This window comes from Bos javanicus, chromosome 12 (assembly GCF_032452875.1).
Source record: "Bos javanicus breed banteng chromosome 12, ARS-OSU_banteng_1.0, whole genome shotgun sequence".
NCBI lineage: Eukaryota > Metazoa > Chordata > Mammalia > Artiodactyla > Bovidae > Bos > Bos javanicus.
Window position 1 is genome coordinate 8,763,102 of NC_083879.1, and position 25,622 is coordinate 8,788,723.

Genomic DNA, 25,622 nt, shown 5'->3' on the forward strand with positions numbered 1-25,622 from the left:
AGAAATTGGGCTTTTGAAATCCCAAATTAAATTATTAACATGTGTTTTAGCTACAGTTAACGAGAAAAGTTTGCAGTTTCTTATGCTGAATATTATCTAGAATTTTATGTTTGATATGTTTCAATGTTTGACTAATGGGGGAAGAGTAGAGAGGGTCAGAAAGGAATTAATAATTTAAATAATCCATAATATAAATTGTTCTTCTTAGTTCTGCTTTTGTCACTTTTCATACCTAAGGGAAGGTGTATCCTTTCAAATCCAGTTATACTTGGAGAGTGAAGCTGCTGTTGAGTTGAGGAAAAGATCATTAGTATCCTAAGGATGCATGCTTACTTCATTTTTATTTAAACTGAAGTGTAACATTTATTATGGAACTACTGAGAATCTGGAAAACTCCACATGAAATAACAGCCATAGAAATTTTTATAACGAACTGTAAAGGGTATCTCAATGTCTATTTCAAAACCGATTTGATGAATACAGAAAAGGTCAAACTAAAAATAACTAGACTGAATCAGTCATAAGTGTAGTAACATATGCCTCATTTAATAATGAACTCTAAATTTGCACCACAGTTTAAGTCGTATCATGAATGCTAATTCTGACAGCAAAGGGTTATGAACTACCTGTTGACTTGCACCCAGCACAAGGTCAGATAGTTAAGCGCTAATGAAACCCTGATATACCAGAAGGTGAATGACTGATGGGAGTGGGCTGCTGGGAAGAAACTGCAATAGCGCTGTGACACATTCAGAATGACACCGTGTCCTGAAACAGAAACGGCTGTGATCCCATCTGTTGATGAAGTCTAACTGCTTCAGTTAAAGCCTCACTATGTAGGCTACATATTTCCTAGGAGATATTTTTTTATCTCCATAAACATTCAGATGTTACAAGTGCTAAACAGTTTCAGGTTCCCCTTACATATGCATGCGGTTCGCTATTTCTAAAGGTTTCATTAATATTTTTGGCACGTTGAGCAACAATAAAGACTTGCGTGTGGGGACTGGAGGATAGTCAGTTTTACCCAAGAGTGGATTCAAAGTTTCTGAACATCATGTTGTCCATGAAGATTTTTAACATTTTGTGTCCATGGTAGTGATCAAATGGAAATTTAATTTACGCTTGTTAAAATTCAGAAAATCAAAGGGAGCCCGAAGCACTGAAACTCTGATAAAGCTGATGTTGTTAATGGGAGCGTACTTTTATATGATCTGTAAGTGTATATTCTATAAAGTCTGTATTTTTATCATATTCCCCAATCACTTGCACCTTATGAAAACAAATCAATTTTTCGTGTATCTCTGTCTCTTTTGAGGACTTCTCTATAGCCCTAACGCATTTCCTCTGCTCACCTCATTGGCCTTTTAATTGTGCCATGGGAGTAAAAGGTAAGCAACAGCAAATTAAGGGAAAAAAAGAGGAGAGGGTTGATTTTCACAAAAAAAGCCCTATTCCAAAAGGCAATATTAAGGCAAAGTGAAATTAGATGAAGTAAAACACATAAATATTCTTGCACGCACAAAGAGAAAGGAGCATTTGGAGTATGCATTTCAAATTATTCTTTTCTTGTTCGTTTAGGAAATCTTGATAATGTTGATATGACGTAACACTCTAAGTGTTCGGTAAAGTGTTTATCTTAGTTAAGAAATGACTTTATGTTAAAACTAACTTTCAGTATAACTCAGTTAGGTTTACTTAGCATTTGGAAAATTGGAGGAAAACCACAAATCTATCAATCCTCGTGTCAGTTTCTATTTTTCTTCTTCTAATGCCCCCAGCTACGATAATGGCAATAAGTTACAATGATCCCCATAGCCAGAACTGAAAATATTTCCAATTTTCCAAAAGAAAGCATTTTAAGTAATTAATTTTCATTTGTTTGGGGGATGAAGTTCACACTTTATAACTAATAGAGACTCAAAAATGCTTCCTATGCCCCTACTGTGTGTTTTTCACTAGGAATCAAAACCTGAACAAACTACCCATTCTCAAAAGAATTAGAATTCTATTAGCTATAAATCAAATAATGTGAATACAAATTAAATTTAGACAAACATTTACGTACATAATTTAAGTAGATGTTAATCATATGTTGCATAACTTATTATAAAATGATGGGATGAGCAACTCTCTAAAAGGGGAGCGCAACAGGGAACAGGAAACACGATTCTGTTGGAAAGTTTAACCAAGGAAAACAACCTCGTCTGGAGGACTGAGAAGGTATCCAAAATAAATCAGGCTTCAGCTGCTATCCAAAGCAAAAGAAGGAGGTAAGTAATCACATGAGTGCACTAGAGTAAACCCACTCAAGGAAGGATCTGGCATGTGCAAAATCTCCACGGTGATAAAGACAAGGGCACATGCCGGAAGCTGCTGGAAAGTCAGTGGGTGAGAGAACAAGCATGCCTAGATGATAAAGGAGAAGTCAGAGGATATATCCTGTTGGGTCTTTGCAAATTAGTTTAAGGACCTTGTTCTTTATCTACAATCCAGGGAAAAGCTGAGGAATGTGTAAGAGTGTCAGAGCATGTAAACTGAATTTAAAGAATCATGCCTGGGTGTAAGAGAGACTCCTTAATGACATGAGTAGCAGCGGCCAGTGGAAATGAGAGCCAGAGAGAGGTCAATCTGTTGGAGATATTTGAGATGAGAGAAAAGTAGAGGTGAGAGTGTGAAACCAGAATGACATAATACTTTAAATGACGGAAAGTAATTCTCAGTGAAGACTCTGCTGCTGCTGCTAAGTCGCTTCAGTCATGTCCGACTGTGTGTGACCCCACAGACGGCAGCCCACCAGGCTACCCCATCGCTGGGATTCTCCAGGCAAGAACACTGGAGTGGGTTGCCATTTCCTTCTCCAAGTGAAGACTCTACTAGGGCTTTTTTGGAGAAGTTTTTGTGAAACTAGAAGTCTTATTATTATTATTAATATTAATATAGTACATTGAATTGTGAATGGGAGATAAAACAACTGCAGAAGTTTTATTAATATAGGAGAATTATAGGACATTTAGGAAAAAGGCATATGTTAAAAGGAAAATCAAATTCAGTGCTCCATATTCTGACCCTTTTCTTTTAACTTTCCATTGGATTCAGTGTTCTCCTGTCAAACACCTGCCATGTGACTATTTGTGTGCTTGTGTATTTGAAACATTTTTCTTAGAGTTTCACTAAGATATATTCCAAAAAATTAAAGTAAAATAAAACATTTATGAAAAATGTTTTCCAAACAAAAAATTAGAACTGGCACAGTATTACTTCTAAAAAGAGATGTTTCTAATGCCTCCTTTGATTGTACACAGCTGGGTTCCTGTATCAGTTTCTGCATGTAATCTGTTGTGAAATGCAATTTCAGGTTTTGCTATTAAAGATAATCGGGGCTCACACAGATATGTAAATCAGAAAAAGGACTTCAGGGACCATATGAAGGGTCTTTAGGGGATGTCCATAAACACTTTGAGAAGCACTGAAATAAAACATTAAATATACTTCACACATTAAATATGACAGCATGTTGAACTTATAAAAGTTGTAGATATGGATTATGTCTGTGATAAGAACAAAACCCCGGTCCAAAGTCCATTCTTTCTTCAATCTTCTAGCAGAAAATATTTCCCACAACATGTCCAATAAAACATGAAACATTAGTTTGGCTTTAACTGTCTGTCTTTCAGAAGTCATGCCTTCCTTCCATTTTTTTCCCAATAGCCAACCACAATGCAGTGCACATATTGTAGTTTTGGTAGCTTTAAATAAACATTGATTATTGATATCTCTTACATTATATTTGACATCATATTATTATTATAAGACTGTGGTTACATACTGCAAGCTATGTTGTCATAGTAAGATTTTTGTAGTTATTTTCCCCCCTTGAAAATAAGAAAGAAATAGGCATGAAGCATTTTAACAATCAGTTCAGTTCATTCACTCAGTAGTGTCCAACTCTTGCAACCCCATGGACTGCAGCACACCAGGCTTCCCTGTCCATCACCAACTCCCAGAGCCTACTCAAACTCATGTCCAATGTGCTGGTGAAGCCATCAAACCATCTTATCCCGTGTCGTCCCCTTCTCCTCCTGCCTTCAATCTTTCCCAAGATCAGGGTCTTTTTCAATGAGTCAGTTCTTCACATCATGTGGCCAAAGTATTGGAGTTTCAGCTTCAGCATCAGTCCTTCCAATGAATACTAAGGACTGATTTCCTTTAAGATGGACTGGTTTGATCTCCTTGCAGTCCAAGGGGCTCTCAAGGGTCTTCTCCAACATCACAGTTCAAAAGCATCAATTCTTCCATGATCCACTTTCTTTATAGTCCAACTCTTACACCCATACATGATTACTGGAAAAACCATAGCTTTGACTAGATGGACCTTTGTTGGCAAAGTAATGTCTCTGTTTTTTAATATACTGTCTAGGTTGGTCATAACTTTTCTTCCAAGGAGCAAGGGTCTTTTAACTTCATGGCTACAGTCATCATCTGCAGTGATTTTGGAGCCCCCCAAAATAATGTCTCTCACTATCTCCATTGTTTCCCCATCTATCTGCCGTGAAGTGATGGGAATGGATGCCATGATCTTTGTTTTTTGAATGTTAAGCTTTAAGCCAACAATTTCACTCTCCTTTCACTTTCATCAAGAGGCTCTTTAGTTCTTCTTTGCTTTCTGCCATAAGGGTGGTGTCATCTGCATATCTGAGGATATTGATATTTCTCCCGGCAATCTTGATTCCAGTTTGTGCTTCATCCAGACTGGCATTTCTTATGTACTCTGCATGTAAGTTAAATGAACAGGGTGACAATACACAGCCTTGACCTACTCCTTTCCCTATTTGGAACCAATCTGTAGTTCCATGTCCAGTTCTAACTGTTGCTTCTTGATCTGCATACAAATTTCTTAGGAGGCAGATCAGGTGGGCTAGTATTCCCATCTCTTTAAGAATTTTTCACAGTTTGTTGTGATCCACACAGTCACAGGCTTGCTTTGGTATAGTCAATAAAGCAAAAATAGAGGTTTTTCTGGAACTATCTTGCTTTTAATGACCCAACTGATGTTGGCAATTTGATCTCTGGTTCCTCTGCCTTTTCTAAAACCAGCTTGAACATCTGGAAGTTCATGGTTCATATACTGTTGAAGCTTCGCTTGAAGAAATTTGAGCATTACTTTGTTAGTGTGTTAGATGAGTGCAATTGTGCAGTAGTTTGAACATACTTTGGCATTGTCTTTCTTTGGGATTGGAATTAAAGCTGACCTTTTCCAGTTCTGTGACCACTGCTGAGTTTTCAGATTTGCTTATATATTGAGTGTAGTACTTTCATAGCATCATCTTTTAGGATTTGAAATCACTCAACTGGAATTCCATCACCTCCACTAGCTTTGTTTTTTTTAGTGATGCTTCCTTAGGCCTATTTGACTTCACATTTCAAGATGTCTGTCTCTAGGTGAGTGATCACACCATCGTGATTATCTGGGTCATGAAGATTTTTTTGTACAGTTCCTCTGTATATTCTTGCCACCCCTTCTTAATATCTTCTGCTTCTGTTAGGTCCATACCATTTCTGTCCTTTATTGTGCCCATCTTTACATGAAATGTAGAGAAGATTCTACACATGGGCATCACCAGACAGTCAATAGCAAAATCAGACTGATTATATTCTTTGCAGCCAAAAGTGGAGAAGCTGTATACAGTTAGCAAACACAAGACTGGGAGCTGACTGTGGCTCAAATCATGAACTCCTTATTGCCAAATTCAGACTTAAATTGAATAATGTAGGGAAAACCACTAGACCATTCTGCTGCTGCTGCTGCTAAGTCACTTCAGTCATGTCTGACTCTGTGCGACCCCATAGACAGCAGCCCACCAGGCTCCTCCATCCCTGGGTTTTTCCAGGCAAGAATATTGGAGTGGGGTGACTAGACCATTAAGGTATGACCTAAATAAAATCCCTTATGATCATACAGTGGAAGTGACAAGTAGATTCAAGGAATTAGATCTGATAGATAGAATGCCTGAAGAACTATGGATGAAAGTTTGTGACATTGTTCAGGAGGCAGTGATCAAGACCATCCCCAAGAAAAAGAAATGCAAAAAGGCAAAATGGTTGTCTGACAAGGCCTTACAAATAGCTGAGAAAAGAAGAGAAACTAAAGGAAAGGAAAGATATGCCCATTTGAATGCAGAGTTACAAAGAATAGCTTTGTAACTTACAATAGCTTTGTTCCTTACAAAGAAGGAAAGATAAGAAAGCCTTCCTCAGTGATCAATACAAAGAAATAGAGGCAAACAATAGAATAGGAAAGACTAGAAATCTCTTAAAGAAATTCAGAGATACCAACGGAACAATTCATGAAAAGATTTTAACAATAACTGTAGATAAAATGTGGGTTGATCCATGATACATTATGCCTCTATTTCTAATAAGGCTTAATGTAAGCAATGATTTCTGAATTTATTGCTTAAGTGTGTTGTAATTATCAGCCATTAATAGTAATCTGATTTTCATGTTAAATATATGTCACTGCTTTATGTACATGGCATTGTATGAATTAGTTTTATTGATATTTTCATTTAACTAAATAATTTAACACAAAACAGTGCCCTGAGTTAGTGCTTTTTCAAGACAATTCTGTCTTGGAAAAAATGTCCTTCCCTCCAGAGGTTCTATCACAGTTTGCTGAGAAATAAGTATTTATGAAAAGGATGATAGTGCCCTTGTCAGTGCTGTCCATTAGAGCTAGAATGTGAACCACATTCAGTTCAGTTCAGTCGCTCAGTCATGTCCGACTCTTTCCGACCCCATGAATTGCAGCATGCCAGGCCTTCCTGTCCATCACCAACTCCCGGAGTTACCTCAAACTCACGTCCATCGAGTCAGTGATGCCATCCAGCCATCTCATCCTCTGTCGTCCCTTCCCCTCCTGCCCCCAATCCCTCCCAGCATCAGAGTCTTTTCCAATGAGTCAACTCTTCGCATGAGGTGGCCAAAGTACTGGAATTTCAGCTTTAACCTCATTCCTTCCAAAGAACACCAAGGACTGATCTTCAGAATGGACTGGTTGGATCTCCTTGGAGGCCACGGGACTCTCAAGAGTCTTCTCCAATACCACAGTTCAAAAGCATCAATTCTTTGGAGCTTAGCTTTCTTCACAATCCAACTCTCACATCCATACATGACCACTGGAAAAACCATAGCCTTGACTAGATTGACCTTTGTTGCAAAGTAATGTCTCTACTTTTAAATATGCTATCTAGGTTGGTCATAATTTTCCTTCCAAGGAGTATGTGTCTTTTAATTTCACAGTTGCAATAACCATCCACAGTGATATTGGAGCCCCAAAAATAAAGTCTGACACTGTTTCCACTGTTTCCCCATATATTTCCAATGAAGTGATGGGGCCAGGTGCCATGATCTTCGTTTTCTGAATGTTAAGCTTTAAGCCAAGTTTTTCACTCTCTTCTTTCACTTTCATCAAGACGCTGTTAAGTCTCTCTTCACTTTCTGCCATAAGGGTGGTGTCATCTGCATATCTGAGGTTATTGATATTTCTCCCGGCAGTCTTGATTCCAGCTTGTGCTTCTTCCAGCCCAGCATTTCTCATGATGTACTATGCATATAAGTTAAATAAGCAGGGTGACAATATACAGCCTTGACGAACTCCTTTTCCTATTTGGAACTAGTCTGTTGTTCCATTTCCAGTTCTAACTGTTGCTTCCTGACCTGCATACAGATTTCTCAAGAGGCAGATCAGGTGGTCTGGTATTCCCATCTCTTTCAGAATTTTCCACAGTTCATTGTGATCCACACAGTAAAAGGTTTTGGCATAGTCAATAAAGCAGAAATAGATGTTTTTCTGGAACTCTCTCGCTTTTTCAATGATCCAGCAGATGTTGGCAATTTGATCTCTGGTTACTCTGCCTTTTCTAAAACCAGCTTGAACATCTGGAGGTTCACGATTAATGTACTGCTGAAGCCTGGCTTGGAGAATTTTGAGCATTACTTTACTAGCATGTGAGATGAGTGCAATTGTGCAATAGTTTGAGCATTCTTTGGCATTGCCTTTCTTTGGGATTGGAATGAAAACTGACCTTTTCCAGTCCTGTGGCCACTGATGAGATTTCCAAATTTGCTGGCATATGGAGTGTAGCACTTTCACAGCACCATTTTTCAGGATTTGAAATAACTCAACTGGAATTCCATCACCTCCACTAGCTTTGTTCATAGTGATGCTTTCTAAGGCCTACTTGACTTCACATTCCAAGATGTCTGGCTCTAGGTCAGTGATCACACCATTGTGATTATCTGGGTCATGAAGATCTTTTTTGTACAGTTCTTCTGTGTATTCATGCCACCTCTTCTTAATATCTTCTGCTTCTGTTAGGTCCATACCATTTCTGTCCTTTATCGAGCCCATCTTTGCATGAAATGTTCCCTTGGTATCTCTAATTTTCTTGAAGAGACCTCTAGTCTTCCCCATTCTGTTGTTTTCTCTATTTCTTTGCACTGATCGCTGAGGAAGGCTTTCTTATCTCTTCTTGCTCTTTTTTGGTACTCTGTATTCAGATGCTTATATCTTGCCTTTTCTCTTTTGCTTTCTCTTCGCTTCTCACAGGTATTTGTAAGGCCTCTCCAGACAGCCATTTTGCTTTTTTGCATTTCTTTTCCATGGGGATGATCTTGTTCCCTGTCTCCTGTACAATGTCACAAACCTCTGTCCATAGTTCATCGGGCATTCTATCAGATCTAGACCCTTAAATCTATTACTCATTTCCACTGTATAATCATAAGGGATTTGATTTAGGTCATACCTGTGTGGTCTAGTGGTTTTCCCCACTTTCTTCAATTTAAGTATGAATTTGGCAATGAGGAGTCATAATCTGAGCCACAGTCAGCTCCCGGTCTTGTTTTTGCTGACTGTATAGAGCTTCTCCATCTTTGGCTGCAAAGAATATAATCAATCTGATTTTGGTATAGACCATCTGGTCATGTCCATGTGTAGAGTCTTCTCTTGTGTTGTTGGAAGAGGGTGTTTGCTATGACCAGTGCATTCTCTTGGCAAAACTCTATTAGCCTTTGTCCTGCTTCATTCTGTACTCCAAGGCTAAATCTCCCTTTACTCCAGATGTTTCTTGACTTCCTACTTTTGCATTCCAGCCCCCAATAATGAAAATGACATCTTTTTTGGGGTATTAGTTCTAAAAGGTTTCATAGGTCTTCATAGAACTGTTCAACCTCAGCTTCTTCAGTGTTACTGGTTGGGGCATAGACTTGGATTACTGTGATATTGAATGGTTTGCCTTGGAAACGAACAAAGATCATTCTGTCATTTTTGAGATTGCATCCAAGTACTGCATTTTGGATTCTTTTGTTGACCATGATGGCTACTCCATTTCTTCTAAGGGATTCCTGTCCATAGTAGTAGATATAATGATCATCTGAGTTAAATTCACCCATTCCAGTCCATCTTGGTTCGCTGATTCCTAGAATGTCGACATTCACTTTGCCATCTCCTGTTTGACCACTTCCAATTTGCCTTGATTCATGGACCTAACATTCCAGGTTCCTATGCAACATTGATCTTTACAGCACTGGACCTTGCTTCTATCACCAGTCACATCCACGACTGGGTATTGTTTTTGCTTTGGCTCCATCCCTTCATTCTTTCTGGAGTCATTTCTCCACTGATCTCCAGTAGCATATTGGGCACCTACTGACTTGGGGAGTTCCTCTTTCAGTATCCTATCATTTTGCCTTTTCATACTGTTCATGGGGTTCTCAAGGCAAGAACACTGAAGTGGTTTGCCATTGCCTTCTCCAGTGGAACACTTTCTGTCAGATATATGTCAGTGAACCATATATATCAGTGTAAATATTCTAGAAGCCATTGTATATAGAAGCCGCTACACAGTCCATGGAATTCCCCAGCCCAGAATACAGGAGTGGATAACCTTTCCCATCTCCAGGGGATCTTCCCAACCCAGGGATCAAACCTAGGTCTCCTGAATTGCAGGTGGATTCTTTACCAGCTGAGCCACAAGAGAAGCCCCTCCTAGGAGCCACATTACACAAATAAAGAAATCAGAGGAAATTAATTTTGATAATTCATTATATTTAACACTGTATATATATAAAATATCATTTTACTGTATAAGTAATATAAAAATTATTAGCAATCTATCAAATAACTTTTATCATTGCAGGTGTATATTTTACATGTGTAATACTCAATTTGGACAGGAACATTTTGTTAAAAATACTAGATCTAGACTTAGATTTAATGAAATGTACAGTTGAAAAGGTGGATTCATATGCTGAAGCTTTTATGAGTTATGTAAAAGTTTTCCATCACCCAAACTAAATGGAAAATCAACTTTAAAACTTAAGTAAAAATGTTTGGACACAATCTTAGAAGTTAGTATCCAAATTGTATAATGTGCTCTTACAACAAACAAGTAGCAAAAAAAAAAAAAAAATCGATAAAAAGAGAAAAATATTGTATGGTGTCAGTTTATGTAGAATCTATAAAGCCAAACGCATAGAAAAGTTACTGAGCAAAAACTTAATTTCATCAACCCATATTTATTTACTTGGGCTCCAAGATCACTGCAGATGGTGAATGTAGCCATGAAATTATAAGACTCTTGTTTCTTGAAAAAAAAAAAAAAAAGCTATGACCAGCCTAGACAGCATATTAAAAAGGAGAGACATTACTTTGCCAACAAAAGTTCGTCTAGTCAAAGCTATGGTTTTTCCAGTAGTCAAGTATGGATGTGAGAGTTGGATCATAAAGAAGGCTGAGTGCTGAAAAATTGATACTTTTGAACTGTGGTGTTGGAGAAGACTTTTGAGAGTCCCTTGGACAGCAAGGAGATGAAGCCAGTCAATACTAAAGGAAATCAATCTGGAATATTCATTGGAGGGACTGATGCTGAAGCTGAAACTCCAATACTTTGGCCACCTGATGCGAAGAACTGATTCACTGGAGAATGCCCTGATGCTGGGAAAGATTGAAGGCAGGAGGAGAAGGCAATGACAGAGGATGAGATGGTTGGATGTCATCGTTGACTCAGTGAACATGCATTTGAGCAAGCTCCAGTAGATGGTGAAGGATAGGGAAGCCTGACATGCTGTAGTCCATGGGGTCGCAAAGAGTCAGACATGACTGAGCAACTGAGCACTGAACAGCTGAACAGCAGCCCACATACACTAAAGCCAATCTACTAATACCAAGTTGTGGTGATGAGAATGCAAAGTTTAGTGTAGGACCCCATAAAGGAATTTCTGATAGTTAATTCTCAAAAAGCTTGAAATTCCTATTGGATTTCAATAAAATATTTTTAAAGGCAATGTGTGGGAGGGGAGTCCCCGGTTGTGTGAGCACTCTGTGTACAATTTTCTGATTACCTGACGATGACAAAAAAAGGACCCTGTCATACTATATCAATCCTTAAACTCTTATGTCTGCGGGCAACATGCTCATGGTCATCAAGTAGTTAATTTCTTTCATTTGGTGGAGATTTTAGTATCTGTAAATTAGCTCAGGAAATGGACATCAGATACTATTATTTACCTACTTCAGAGAGGAGGTAAAGCAAGGGATTAGAGGAGGGGTCTGCCCCAAGAAGTCCCAGAGAAACAACGATTACAGAGAGAAGGAGAGTAGAATGGACATTACCAGCAGTAGAAGGGGCTGGGAAAAATGGACAGGTACTGGTCAACGGGTATAAGCTTCCAGTTATGAGATAAATAAGTTCTGAGATAAATAAGTTCTGAGAGCTTAGTGTACATCATGGTGACCACAGTTAAAAATACTGTATCACATGCTTGAAATCTGTGCATACTGTAGATCTTACATGTTCTCACCACACACACACACAGGCACACACACACACACACACACACACACACAATGGTAATAATTCAATCATTTCTTAATATATACAAGCATGAAATTATCAAATCATACAGCTAAAACTGCCAAATACAAATTGATAAGTCTAGGGAAAAGTTCCACATTCAAGTTACTTAAGATAAAGTTAAAAAACCAGTTCTCATTCTCAGTTCGCTCAGTCGTGTCTAACTCTTTGCAACTCCATGGATGGCAGTACACCGGTCTACCCTGTCCATAACCAACTCCAGATCTTGCTCAAACTCATGTCCATCAAGTTGGTGATGCCATCCAACCATCTCATCCTCTGTTGTTTACATCTCCTTCCTCTTCCAATATTTCCCAGGATCAGGGTCTTTTCCAAGGAGTCAGTTCTTTGCATCAGGTGACCAAAGTATTGGAGTTTCAGCTTCAGCATCAGTCCTTCCAATGAATATTCAGGACTGATTTCCTTTAGGATGGACTGGTTTGATCTCCTTGCTATCCTCTCTCTCAAGAGTCTCTCCAACTCCAAGGGACTCTCAAGAGTCTTCTCCAACACCACAGTTCAAAAGCATCAATTCTTTGGAGCTCAGCTGTCTTTATAGTCCAATTGTCACACCATACATAACTACTGGAAAAACCATACCTTTAACTGTATGGACCTTTGTTGGCAAAGCAATGTCTCTGATTTTTAATATTTCCTAATCACTAATGCCAAAGAATCTGAGGTTGAACAGTTCTATGAAGACTTATAAGACCTTCTCTAACACCAAAAAACAAAAAAAAAGTGGTGTAGTAAGGGTCTGCAATTATCAATCTTATTATCCTATGACCTTCATTATGTCCTATTATCTTAATATTTAATACATTAATTGGTTGTCATTTGTTATTGTTTGTTAATCACTAAGTTTTGTCTGACTCTTTTGTGACCCCATGGACTGTCAGGCTCCTCTGTCCACAGGATTTCCTAGGCAAGAACACTGGAGTGGGTTGCCATTTCCTTCTCCAGGGGATCTTCCTGACCTGGGGATCAGACCTGCATCTCTTGTATCGCAGGCAGATTCTTTACCACTGAGCCATCACGGAAGCCCTAATAGAGAAAATACACTTGGAAAATTTAGAATTTGTAGTGTTATTTATAAATCTTCTTTCAGAAAACAGCTTCTTAATGTTACTTTAATTGCTTGCATTTTACATACCATAGTATAGATAGATAGTGGGTCAGGAAGAAGCTCTGGAGGAGGGCATGGCAACCCACTCCAGTATTCTTGTCCTGAGAAGCCCATGGACAGGAGGCTGTAGGGCTGTGGTTCATAGGGTCACTAAGAGTCAGAGACAACTGAAGCTACTTAGCACATAGATAGACAGATGATAGATATTTGGATAAATTGGTTGTTACTGCTACTATATAATTATACACAGTAGTATTCTCTGCTGCTGCTACTGCTGCTAATTCGCTTCAGTCCTGTCCAACTCTGTGCAATCCCATAGACGGCAGCCCACCAGGCTCCCCCATCCCTGGGATTCTCCAGGCAAGAACACTGGAGTGGGTTGCCATGTCCTTCTCCTGTGCATGAAAGTGAAAAGTGAAAGTGAAGTTGCTCAGTCATGTCTGACTCTTAGCTACACCATGGACTGCAGCCCACCAGGCTCCTCCATCCATGGGATTTTCCAGGCAAGAGTACTGGAGTGGGGTGCCAGTATTCTCTAGGGTTACATAATCCAATATGGTAGCTACTAGCCACATTAATATCAAGCATTCTAGTGTGGCTTGCCTGAATTATGATGTAGTGTAGGGATAAAGTATACACTGGAGTTCAATGAGTTAGTGTATAAAAAAGGAATATATCATATATTATTAATAATTTTAATTGAATTTACATTTCACTGATAATGTATTATTTCACCTAATTCTTTTGACTTTTCAAAATGAAGATAATAGAAAATTATTTAGAACTGCCATTGTATTTCTATTGTATGGTCTTGCTCTAAAGTTTTAAAATATCCTTTAAAATTTATTGAGCACAACTTATTTTAAAAATATTGTAACAGTACTTATTATGTACATGGGCTTAGCAGATGGCAAGTGATAAATAATTCAGCTGTCAGTGCAGAAGATACAGGAGACTTGGGTTTGTTCCTTGGGTCAAGAAGATCCCTTGGAGAGGGAAATAGCAACCCACTCATGTATTTTTGTCTGGAAAATTCCATAGACAGAGGAGCCTGGTGGCCTACTGTCCATGGGGTCACAAAGAGTTGTGCACAGTTGAGCAAGTGAGCACATATTGTATACACAGATAGACATGTATATAACATGCTGCTGCTGCTGCTGCTAAGTCGCTTCAGTCGTGTCCGACTCTGTGCGACCCCACAGACGGCAGCCCACCAGGCTCCTCTGTCCCTGGGATTCTCCAGGCAAGAACACTGGAGTGGGTTGCCATTTCCTTCTCCAATGCATGCATGAATGCTAGGTCACTTCTGTCATGTCCAACTCTGTGCGACCCCATGAACAGCAGCCCACTAGGCTCCTCTGTCCACAGGATTCTCCAGACAAGAATACTGAAGTGGGTTGCCATTTCATTCTCCTGAATGTAATATACTTAAATATTTTAAAGTATACATTGTTTAAAAAGCACAGTGATGTTATTTATATAATGTCTTTGAGTGAATACACTTCCTATTTTATCTGGAAGAATTTTCTATACACAATAAAGTTTAAACACTTTCTGAATGTTAATGTGAACTTGTATTTTCATATAAGTCACAGACATGCCTCTAAGTTAAGATTTGTGCCTTTATGCCCAATGTAACACATGAAACATAAACATATCCAGTCAATAAGAAGCAAGCACTTACATTTTGGAACAATTAGAGTAATTTTCCTAGTCTGTTTCTGAATATTGCAGGGCATTTTGTGTTTTCTGTTGATAATACAGAAAACAATGACATGTATGTCATTCATATCTACGGAATTAGCTTCAGATATCAGCAATGTTTAAGTAATAAAATACATGTTATTTGAATCTGTGACAGAAAGGAAGTTAAAAGTTTTTAATTGTGCCCCCTTCTTCTTAAATCTTTTTAGTGAGTTTTTTCATATTTTTCATTATAATTAGCCATGTTGCAATAACATGTATTTTAGCTATGATTACATTAAAAAAAAAAAAAGAACATCTACGTTAATTCAAGAGATCATTATGACTGTTACTAGCATCTTATTACAATGTTAAAACTAAGGGAATTTGAAGTTCATGAGGTAATGTAATTCTGCTTTTACAGATGAGAAATGGAGCTGTCATTTTGAATACAAATATTGAGAATTAAGTATGTGCTAGGTATGCCCTTCTGGTGACAAAATATTATCCTTGACTTCCCTTAACTGGCGGTTACATTTTACTGCAGAAAAAACAACAACAACAGAAATGTAAGTTCAGCAATACAATTCAGTTCAGTCACTCAGTTGTGTCCAAATCTTTGGGAAACCATGGACTGCAGCACTCAAGGCTTCCCTGTCCATTGCCAATTCCTGGAGCTTGCTCAAATTCACATCCATCAAGTCGATGATGTCATCTGACCATCTCAGCCACTGTCATCCTTTCTCCTCTCACCTTCAATCTTTCCCAGCATCAGGGTCTTTTCCAAGGAGTCAGTTCTTCACATCAAGTGGCCAAAGCATTGGAGGTTCAGCTTCAGCATCATTCCTAGCAATGAATATTCAGGACTGATTTCCTTTAGGATTGACTGGTTGGATCTCCTTGCAGTCCAAGGGACTCTCAAGAGTCTTCTCCAACACCACAGTTCAAACGTATCAATTCTTTGATGATCAGCTTTCTTTATAGTCCAACTCTAACATCCATATATGATCACTGTAAAAACCATAGCTTTGACTAGACTAACCTTTGTTGGCAAGGTAATGTCTCTGCTTTTTAATATGTTGTCTAGGTTGGTCATAGCTTTTCTTCCAAGTAGCAAGTGTCTTTTAATTTCATGGCTGAAGTCACCAAGTGCAGTAATTTTAGAGCCCCCAAAATAAAGTATATCACCACTTCCATTGTTTCCCCATCTATTTGCCATGAAGTGATGGGGCTGATGCCATGAGCTTAGTATTTTGAGTGTTGAATGTTAGCAATACAGTGCATAGTAATAAGTGCTTTTATATATGGAAGACCAGGTTGCTGCAGTACATAATAAGCAATAAAGGGAGCTAAAAAATACAGCAAACTCATGAATATAGCAAATAAAGAAGCAGACTCACAGATACAGAGAACAAACTAGTGTCTACACATGTGGAGGGAAGGGATGATATTGGGATGGGGTGTGAGAAGTACAAACAATTGGGTGTAATGTAGGCTTAAGGATGAACTGTACAACATGAGGGATATAGCCAATATTGTGAATTAACTGTAAATGGAAAGTAACACTTAAAAAACATATTTCAAAAGTAAAAAAAAAAAAAAGAAAGAAAAAGCAGCTGATTTAAGCTGGGAGGGAAAGAAAAGGACTAGTGAGACTTCCTCCTAAAGAGGTTTTCTTAAAAGGTAAAGTTAGTACAAGAGAACACACTGGTCATAGCAGACAGCCTCTTCCAACAACACAAGAGACGGCTCTACACATGGACATCACCAGATGGTCAATAGTAAAATCATACTGATTATATTCTTTGCAGCCAAAAGTGGAGAAACTCTGTGCAGTCATGAAAAATAAGAATGGGGGCTGACTGTGGCTCAGATCATGAACTCCTTATTTCCAAGTTCAGACTTAAATCGAAGAAAGTAGGGAAAACCACTAGGCTATTAAGGTATAGCTTATATCAAATCCCTTATGATTGCATGGTGGGAGTGACAAATAAATTCAAGGAAACAGATCTGACAGAGTGCCTGAAGAACTATGGACAGGGATTCATAACATTGTACAGAAGACTGTGACCAAAACCATCCCCAAGAAAAAGAAATGCAACAAGGCAAAATGGTTGTCTGTGGAGGCCTTACTATACAATACTGAGAAAAGGAGAGAAGCAAAAGACAAAGAAGAAAAGGAAAGATATACCCATCTGAATACAGATTTCTAAAGAATAACAAGGAGACATATGAAAGCCTTCTTAAGGGAACAATGCAAAGAAATAGAGGAAAACAGTAGAATGAGAAAGAACAGAGATCGCTTCCAGTAGATTAGAGATACCAAGGAAAATTTCATTCAAGTATGGGCACAATAAAGAACAGAAATGGTATGGACCAAACAGAAGCAGAAGGTACTAAGAAGAGGTGGGGAGAATACACAGAAAACCCATGCAAAAAATGCCTTAGTGACCCAGATAACCACGATGGTGTGATCACTCAGCTAGAGCTATACTTCCTGGAGTGCGAAGTCAAGTGAGTCTTATGGAAAATTACTACAAACAAAGCTAGTGAAGGTGATGGAATTCCAGCTGAGCTATTTCAAATCCTAAAAGATGATGCTGTTGAAGTCCTGCACACAATATGCCAGCAAATTTGGAAATCTCAGCAGTGGCCACAGGACAGGAAAATGCCAGTTTTATTTCCAATCCCCCAAAAAGGCAATGCTAGCTAGGTAATGTTCAAAATCCTTTAAGTGCAGCTTCAAAAGTATGTGAACCAGGAATTCCAAGCCGTATCAACTAGATTTAGAATTGGCAGAAACCAGAGATCAAATTGTCAACATCTGTTGGATCATAGAAAAAGCAAGGGCATTCCAGAAAAACATCTACTTCTGCTTCATTGACTATGTTAAAGCTTTTGACTGTGTGGATCACAATAAACTGTGGAAAAATTCTTAAAAAGTTGGGAATTCCAGACAACCTTGCTGCTGCTGCCAAGTCACTTCAGTCGTGTCCGACTCTGCGTGACCCCAGAGACGGCAGCCCACTAGGCTCCCCCGTCCCTGGGATTCTCCAGGCAAGAACACTGGAGTGGGTTGCCATTTCCTTCTCCAATACATGAAATTGAAAAGTGGAAGTGAAGTCGCTCAGTTGTGTCTGACTCCTAGTGTCACCATGGACTGCAGCCTACCAGGCTCCTCCATCCATGGGATTTTCCAGGCAAGAGTACTGGAGTGTGTTACCATTGCCTTCTCCATCCAGACAACCTTACCTGGCTCCTAAAAAACTTGTATGCAGGTCAAGAAGCAACAGTTAGAACCAGACATGGAACAATAAGACTGGTTCCAATTTGGAAAGGAGTATGTCAAGGGTGTATATTGTCACTCTGCTTATTTAATTTATATGCAGAGTATATCAGGTGAAATAACAGGCTGGATGAAGAACAAGCTGGAATCAAGACTGCTGGGAGAAATATCAATAACCTCAGATATGCAGATGACACTGCCCTCAAGGCAGAAAGTGAAGAGGAACTAAAGAGGTGAAACAGGAGCGTGAAAGTGCTGGCTTAAATCTCAATATTAAAAAATTAAGATTGTGGCATCCAGTTCCATCACTTCATGGCAAATAGGGAAACAATGGAAATAGTGACAAACTTTATTTTCCTGAGGTCCAAAATCACTGCAGACAATGAAATTAAAAGATGCTAGCTCCCTGAAAGAAAAGTTATAACAAACCTAGAGAGCTTATTGTAAATCAGAGACATCACTGTGCCAACAGAGGTCCAATTGTCAAAGCTATGGTTTTTCCAGTAGTCATGTGCTGATGTGAGAGTTGGGCCTAAAGAAAGCTGAAAGCCAAAGAATTAAAGCTTTTTAAGTGTGGCTCTAGAGAAGACTCCTGAGAGTCCCTTGGATAGCAAGAAGATCAAACTAATCAATCCTAAAGAAAATCAACCCTGAATATTCACTGGAAGGACTGAATCTGAAGCTGAAGCTCCATTACTCTGGCCACCTGATGCGAAAAGCCAGCACATTGGCAAAGACCCTCATGTTCGGAAAGACTGAGGGCAGAAAGAGAAGGGGCCAACAGAGGATGAGATGGTTGGATGACATCATCAACACAATGCACATGAGTTTCAGCAAACTCTGTGAGACAGTGATGCCAGGGAAGCCTGGCAAGCTGCACTCCATGGGATCTCAAAAAGTCAGACATGACTTAGTGACTGGACAACCAGGGCCTGTATCATATGACTTAGATATTCATAAGCAAAATTGTCTACATAATTTCTTCTTGAACTTTTCTTATTTTCCTTTTCATTCTTGTCACACACACTGTCTTATTCTCTAGGATTTGTGAGTCAAAATCTGAGTATGTACCCTCCATGAAACTTCCCAGGGCTAATCTAAGTAGACTGTGTATAATAATTATAAATTGGCAAATGAGTGTTGTTACTTTCAGACACTATACTAAGTGTATCATATCTTATTTTATGTATTCCACCTGATCATTCGATGAAATTGATAGTGACAGAATCCCCATTTTACAGAGGGAAAAATTTAGGAATAGATTGATGGTCACGTGTTCATTCAGCCTGAAAGTAGTGGAATTAGTACTCTGAAATAGTCTTTACTAATACAAGCATACTTTGGAGATATTGTGGGTTTGGTTCCAGACCACTGTGATAAAGTGAATACTGCAATAAAGCTAGTCATATGAATTTTTTGCCTTCCCAGGGCATATAAAAGTTACAGAGGATGAGATGGCTGGATAGCATCACTGACTCGATGGACGTGACTTTGAGTGAACTCTGGGAGTTGGTGATGGACAGGGAGGCCTGGCGTGCAGCAATTCATGGGGTCGCAAAGAGTCAGACACAACTGAGTGACTGAACTTACTGACTGACTGACAGTTTATTAAGTGTGAAATAGCATTATGTCTAAAAATGTACATACCTTAATTAAAAAATACTTTATAGTTAAAAAAATGCTAACCATCATATGAGCCTTCAGGGAGTCATAATCATCTTGCAATAGTTACAATGAAGATCACTGCTCACAGATCACTATAACAACTTTAATCATAATAAAAAAGTGAAATATTACAAAAATTACCAAAATGTGACATAGAGACCTGAAGTGAGCAAATGTTTTTGGAAAAACAGGCACCAGTAGATTTGCTCAATTCAGGATTACCCCAAAACTTCAATTTGTAAAAAATGCTATATCTCTGAAGGGTGATAAAACAATAAAATGAGGTATCCCTGTATACTTTTTGGCCAGTATATTTGTGATATTATTATATCACAGATTGTACTTTTAGGGAGAGAACTAAAATATATAAACAATTTACTCACAAACAAACATTACTAAAACAGTCGACTTTTACCTATAGAGGTAAAATCCTGCACTAAATCTCAAACTTCACGTGACTTTTGTCACCAAGATCCTACCCACACCCACCACTTACTTTAAGTCTGCTGGCAACTAAGACTTATGCTTTAAGAATATTTATATAATTTCTAGTGTCTGTTCTATGAGTAGATTCTCCATGTTCTTAATTGAGATTATGGTTAAAATGTAAAAAAAAGGCTGTGAATAGATGAGGGGACCTACCGTCCGGGGGTTGGGAAGATCCTCTGGAGAAGGGAATGGCTACCCACTCCAGTATTCTTGCCTGGAGAATTCCATGGACAGAAGAGCCTGGCAGGCTACAGTCCATGGGGTCACAAAGACTTGGACACTGCTGAGAGATTAACACTTTCACTTTCACCATTCACTTGTGTACTGTTGAAGAAAGAACAAATCTCTAAGTCCCTTTAACTGAATCAAAGAGATTGTTGCTCCATAGAGTCAGGGAAGAAACTGAGGATGTTGATATTCCTGTCATTGAAATATACAACGGATACAAATGATTTTTAGTAGCCTATGGCATTTAGCCTGTATTGTTAGAATTCTGCTGGTTAATAACAAGAATACAGACAAGTAGAAATCATTTGAAGACAAATAGAATGAATGTTGATGGCTGTTCCTACTGACAGCTCAAGAAAAATCTGAGGTTGGTGATTTTGGCTTAGTTGTTGCTCATCTATAATGACTGGTACATTTCCATTTTAAATCTCTAGACATTATGCTAGAAACTGTGTTCAAGTACAAGAGAAGCTCTGCCTAGTAATTTCTGATGGCTGGTGTGGAAAATGACTCAGTAATGCCTCCTGACCCGTAGAGTCACTTCAGTTTGTTTTTCAACCTCTTCCTCTCACAAGGTCAAAATGTGTGTCACTTATGACACTGGCATCTTCCCAGCTGAGTGCTTAAAATGTGCAGCCTTGAACTATATCATTATATACGATAGTCGTACTAAGCCTATCAAAACATGTTCCTGGAATGGACATCCCATTCTGGCTGTGTATACAAGATCTGGCTGCTTGTACTGAATAACTTACATTTTCCAGTGTGGACACAGGCAGGAACTAAATCCTTATCTAAATTCACTCTACAAGAAATGTACTTTTAGAGAGGAAATGGGCCTTAGTTATAATCTAGTGTGACACATTCAACCTACAGAAGAGGAAAGCAATGCCTAGAGGTGATAAGTAATCTTAAAGTTCCATCGTGAGATAATGACAGAGAAAGTACTAGAATGCTATCTCCCATTTTCCAGCATGAAGTTCTTCTAATTAATCATCATTGTTATATAGACCGCAGCAGTTGTCAAGGCATTCCCATGTTGTTACTGAAGGCTCAGCTGATTTACACACTTTCTAGGCCTCCAAGGGTCTTGCCTCTTTGCACTGACCTGTAACTCCTACATCCTGGCCACATGACATATTTGATACTTGCTGTGGGATTGAATAATGTCTCCTTGGCCATATCTGTAGCAACAATCAGTGCTCCAGATACAAGCTCAGCTAGTCAGTTTATTGCATTTGAGACCCTGGGATTCTAGAAAAAGCTCCTGCAAAGCTTGACATCACAGCTACCACTTCCCATTTAGCCTCTGTCACCAAAGGGCTTAGAATAACCTTAACTAGCACCAGTGCATAGAATCAGCTTTGAATCTGTGAACACATGGGCTGTCAGGAATATACTGCGACATCAGACAAGTCTGCGGCCAATAAACATTCCACTTCCCTTCTGGTGCCTCGGTATCTTCTTTTAGCAAATGAGAATGGTTCCCACCCCCAGCCAGGCCCAGCCTTTGTGTTCCAAGCATATGTTTGAGGAGCTCAAAATCTTCTTCCCCTGCTGCTTATCTGAGATCCCTCACCCAGCACATCATTGCCTGGAAATGCAGTGTAGAGTAATTTCTATATAAATATCTGTGAATTATTACATTAGTGAAGGCAGAGGAAGTCAACCCAAAGAATGGTAACAGTAATTGCAATAGTAGTGGCCAAAGCCGTCACAATAATCACCAAACCTTTGACAGAAATTATGTATGCTAAATTATATTCCTTATAAAGAGCTAAGAATTGGCAGAAGGCAAACTGAGGTGGCAACCCAGGGTACCAGTGAGGATTAGGTTCAACTGCATGCTAACTCAGGTTAGCAGTGGCCTAAACACATAAGATTTTATTATCTCACAATATACGGTCAGAGGTAAGCAATCCAGGACTTCTATGAGTTTCACAAAGGTACAAGAAATCCAGTTAATTGCTACTTTCACCATTCCTGCCATGATTATTTTCCAAAAAGTACAAAATAGCTGCTGGGGCTAAAGCCACTGCATCTACATTCTAGATAGGAGAGAGAATGAAGGACAGAGAATGTTACACAATATTTGCACTTTACTGGCAATTAGTTTTGTGACTAAATGCTCTGTGAGAGCACAGAGGACAAGAAGTGGGAGAAAGAGCAGAAGTCAGAGGAGGGGCAAAGATCTGACTCCCATTACATACCCTGTTATGCAATTACAGAATAGGAGGGCCTAACAGTAATCCTAACCCTAATCTTCAGGATCCAGAGAGGCTGAGGAGGGACAGGGAGTTCTATTCCCAGCTCAACCCAAGAGCTGAGCCTTGGGCAGCCTGGAGCCCAGACCTCATCCCTTTACATGTAGATGTCCATGGCCTGCCACCCAGGGAGCCCTCTGCTCTCTGTTTGTGGAGATGCTTTGCTGTTCCTTTGTAGTGGTCTTTCTAGTTTTTTTCTTCCTAATTTCTGTGATTTCCAACCCACAGGAAATGACTGTGATGGTTTCCTTTAATCACACACACACACAAAATCAGTGTGCTGAGAATTCAAACTGCCATATAGTTTACTAAACACTGAAGGTTCTAGTGAGATTGTAGCAGCAGAATCTGCCCTACCATCTAAAACTTCTCTGATGGCAAGCTTGAACAGGAAGCATCACAAGGCCAGGCTATGGCAGTTTCAGCAGAGAGAGGTATGAACTCCTTTCTGAGGGGGGAAAAATCTATAGTAAACACAGAGGCCTGCCAGCATAAAAACTACCCAGTCTATTGTTTTATTGAAAGAGTTTGTCCTCGAATCATGCAGGTGAGAAGTGGTTCAATTTCAGTGGGTAACTATAGCAATTTGTGTAAGTTTTATTTTCAAGAATAAAATAAATAGCAGATGTATATTCATGGTTGAGACACAAAGCTCCTAGAGGGTATAATCTCTAAACATGAAATACACTTCCTTATACACTTATGTTGTTTCCCGCACAGGCAGAAAGTTCTCAGTTGTAAATACTCCATCATTACAGACATTAGCTGGCCTGACATAGTATGCAAGGCTGGAGACAAAGGTAAGAGGCATGCAGAAGTGAGCAATAGCTTAATTTTGAGTTAACAAGGAAACCAAGACCAAATCTCACTTACTTGGTGGGGAAAGTTCCCAGAATTTTGCTGTAGGCCCTTTTGTACTATAAGTCCCCTACATATGAGCAAGTTCCATTCTGAGAGTGGGTTCCTAAGTTTGATTTGTTTGTAAGTCAAACAAAGTTAACCTAGGAACCCAACTAATACATTGGGCTATATAGAACTGTACTATAATAGGTTTGTAATTCTTTTCACACAAGTAATACATACAAAATAAACAAGCACAAAAATAAAGAAAACATGTTTATTTCTACAGTACAGAACTTTGACAAGTACAGTAGTACCAGCTATATCATTGCTCTTCTTTTGCTTGCTCCCAACATCCTGGACTTGAAATCAAGGCACTGTACTCTATACAGCATAGAACACAACACTGTATTCCATACAATTCTGTACAGTGAAGTATGCAAAAGCACAACCACTTGTAAAGGATGTATGCACATGATATTGGCATGCACATGAATGTGATTGGACATCTGAATGCAGGTTAGCAACTTTGAAAGTTACCAACTTGAAGGTCTGTATGTAGGGCACTCATCATACTTACGCATCAGAGTATGACCTTAGTCAGTGTTTCCAAACACTTATTTCCAGCCGGGCTTCATCAGGCTTGCTGGTGGTGTTTTTGAAATGATACCTGAATGGAATTGTTTCCTCAATTTCTCTTTCTGTTTTCTCATTATTAGTGTATAGGAATGCAAGGGATTTCTGTGTGTTGATTTTATATCCCGCAACTTTACTATAGTCATTGATTATTTCTAGTAATTTTCTGGTGGACTCAGGTTTTCTATGTAGAGGATCATGTCATCTGCAAATAGTGAGAGTTTTACTTCTTCTTTTCCAATTTGGATTCCTGCTCTGATTGCTGAAAAACTTCCAAAACTATGTTGAATAGTAATGGTGAAAGTGGGCACCCTTGTCTTGTTCCTGACTTTAGAGGAAATGCTTTCAATTTTTCACCATTGAGGATAATGTTTGCAGTGGGTTTGTCATATATAGCTTTTATTATGTTGAGGTATGTTCCTTCTATTCCTGCTTTCTGGAGAGTTTTTATCATAAATGGATACTTAGGAATATATCTACCTAAAGAAACTAAAGACCTATATATAGAAAACTATAAAACACTGGTGAAAGAAATCAAAGAGGACACTAATAGATGGAGAAATATACCATGTTCATGGATTGGAAGAATCAATATAGTGAAAATGAGTATACTACCCAAAGCAATTTATAGATTCAACGCAATCCCTATCAAGCTACCAACAGTATTCTTCACAGAGCTAGAACAAATAATTTCACAATTTGTATGAAATACAAAAAACCTCGAATAGCCAAAGCGATCTTGAGAAAGAAGAATGGAACTGGAGGAATCAACCTACCTGACTTCAGGCTCTACTACAAAGCCACAGTTATCAAGACAGTATGGTACTGGCACAAAGACAGAAATATTGATCAATGGAATAAAATAGAAAGCCCAGAGATAAATCCACGCACATATGGACACCTTATCTTCGACAAAGGAGGCAAGAATATACAGTGGATTAAAGACAATCTCTTTAACAAGTGGTGCTGGGAAATCTGGTCAACCACTTCTAAAAGAATGAAACTGGACCACTTTCTAACACCATACACAAAAATAAACTCAAAATGGATTAAAGATCTAAACGTAAGACCAGAAACTATAAAACTCCTAGAGGAGAACATAGGCAAAACACTCTCCGACATACATCACAGCAGGATCCTCTATGACCCACCTCCCAGAATATTGGAAATAAAAGCAAAAATAAACAAATGGGACCTAATTAACCTTAAAAGCTTCTGCACATCAAAGGAAACTATTAGCAAGGTGAAAAGACAGCCTTCAGAATGGGAGAAAATAATAGCAAATGAAGCAACCGACAAACAACTAATCTCAAAAATATACAAGCAACTCCTACAGCTCAACTCCAGAAAAATAAACGACCCAATCAAAAAATGGGCAAAGAACTAAATAGACATTTCTCCAAAAAAGACATACAGATGGCTAACAAACACATGAAAAGATGCTCAACATCACTCATTATCAGAGAAATGCAAATCAAAACCACTATGAG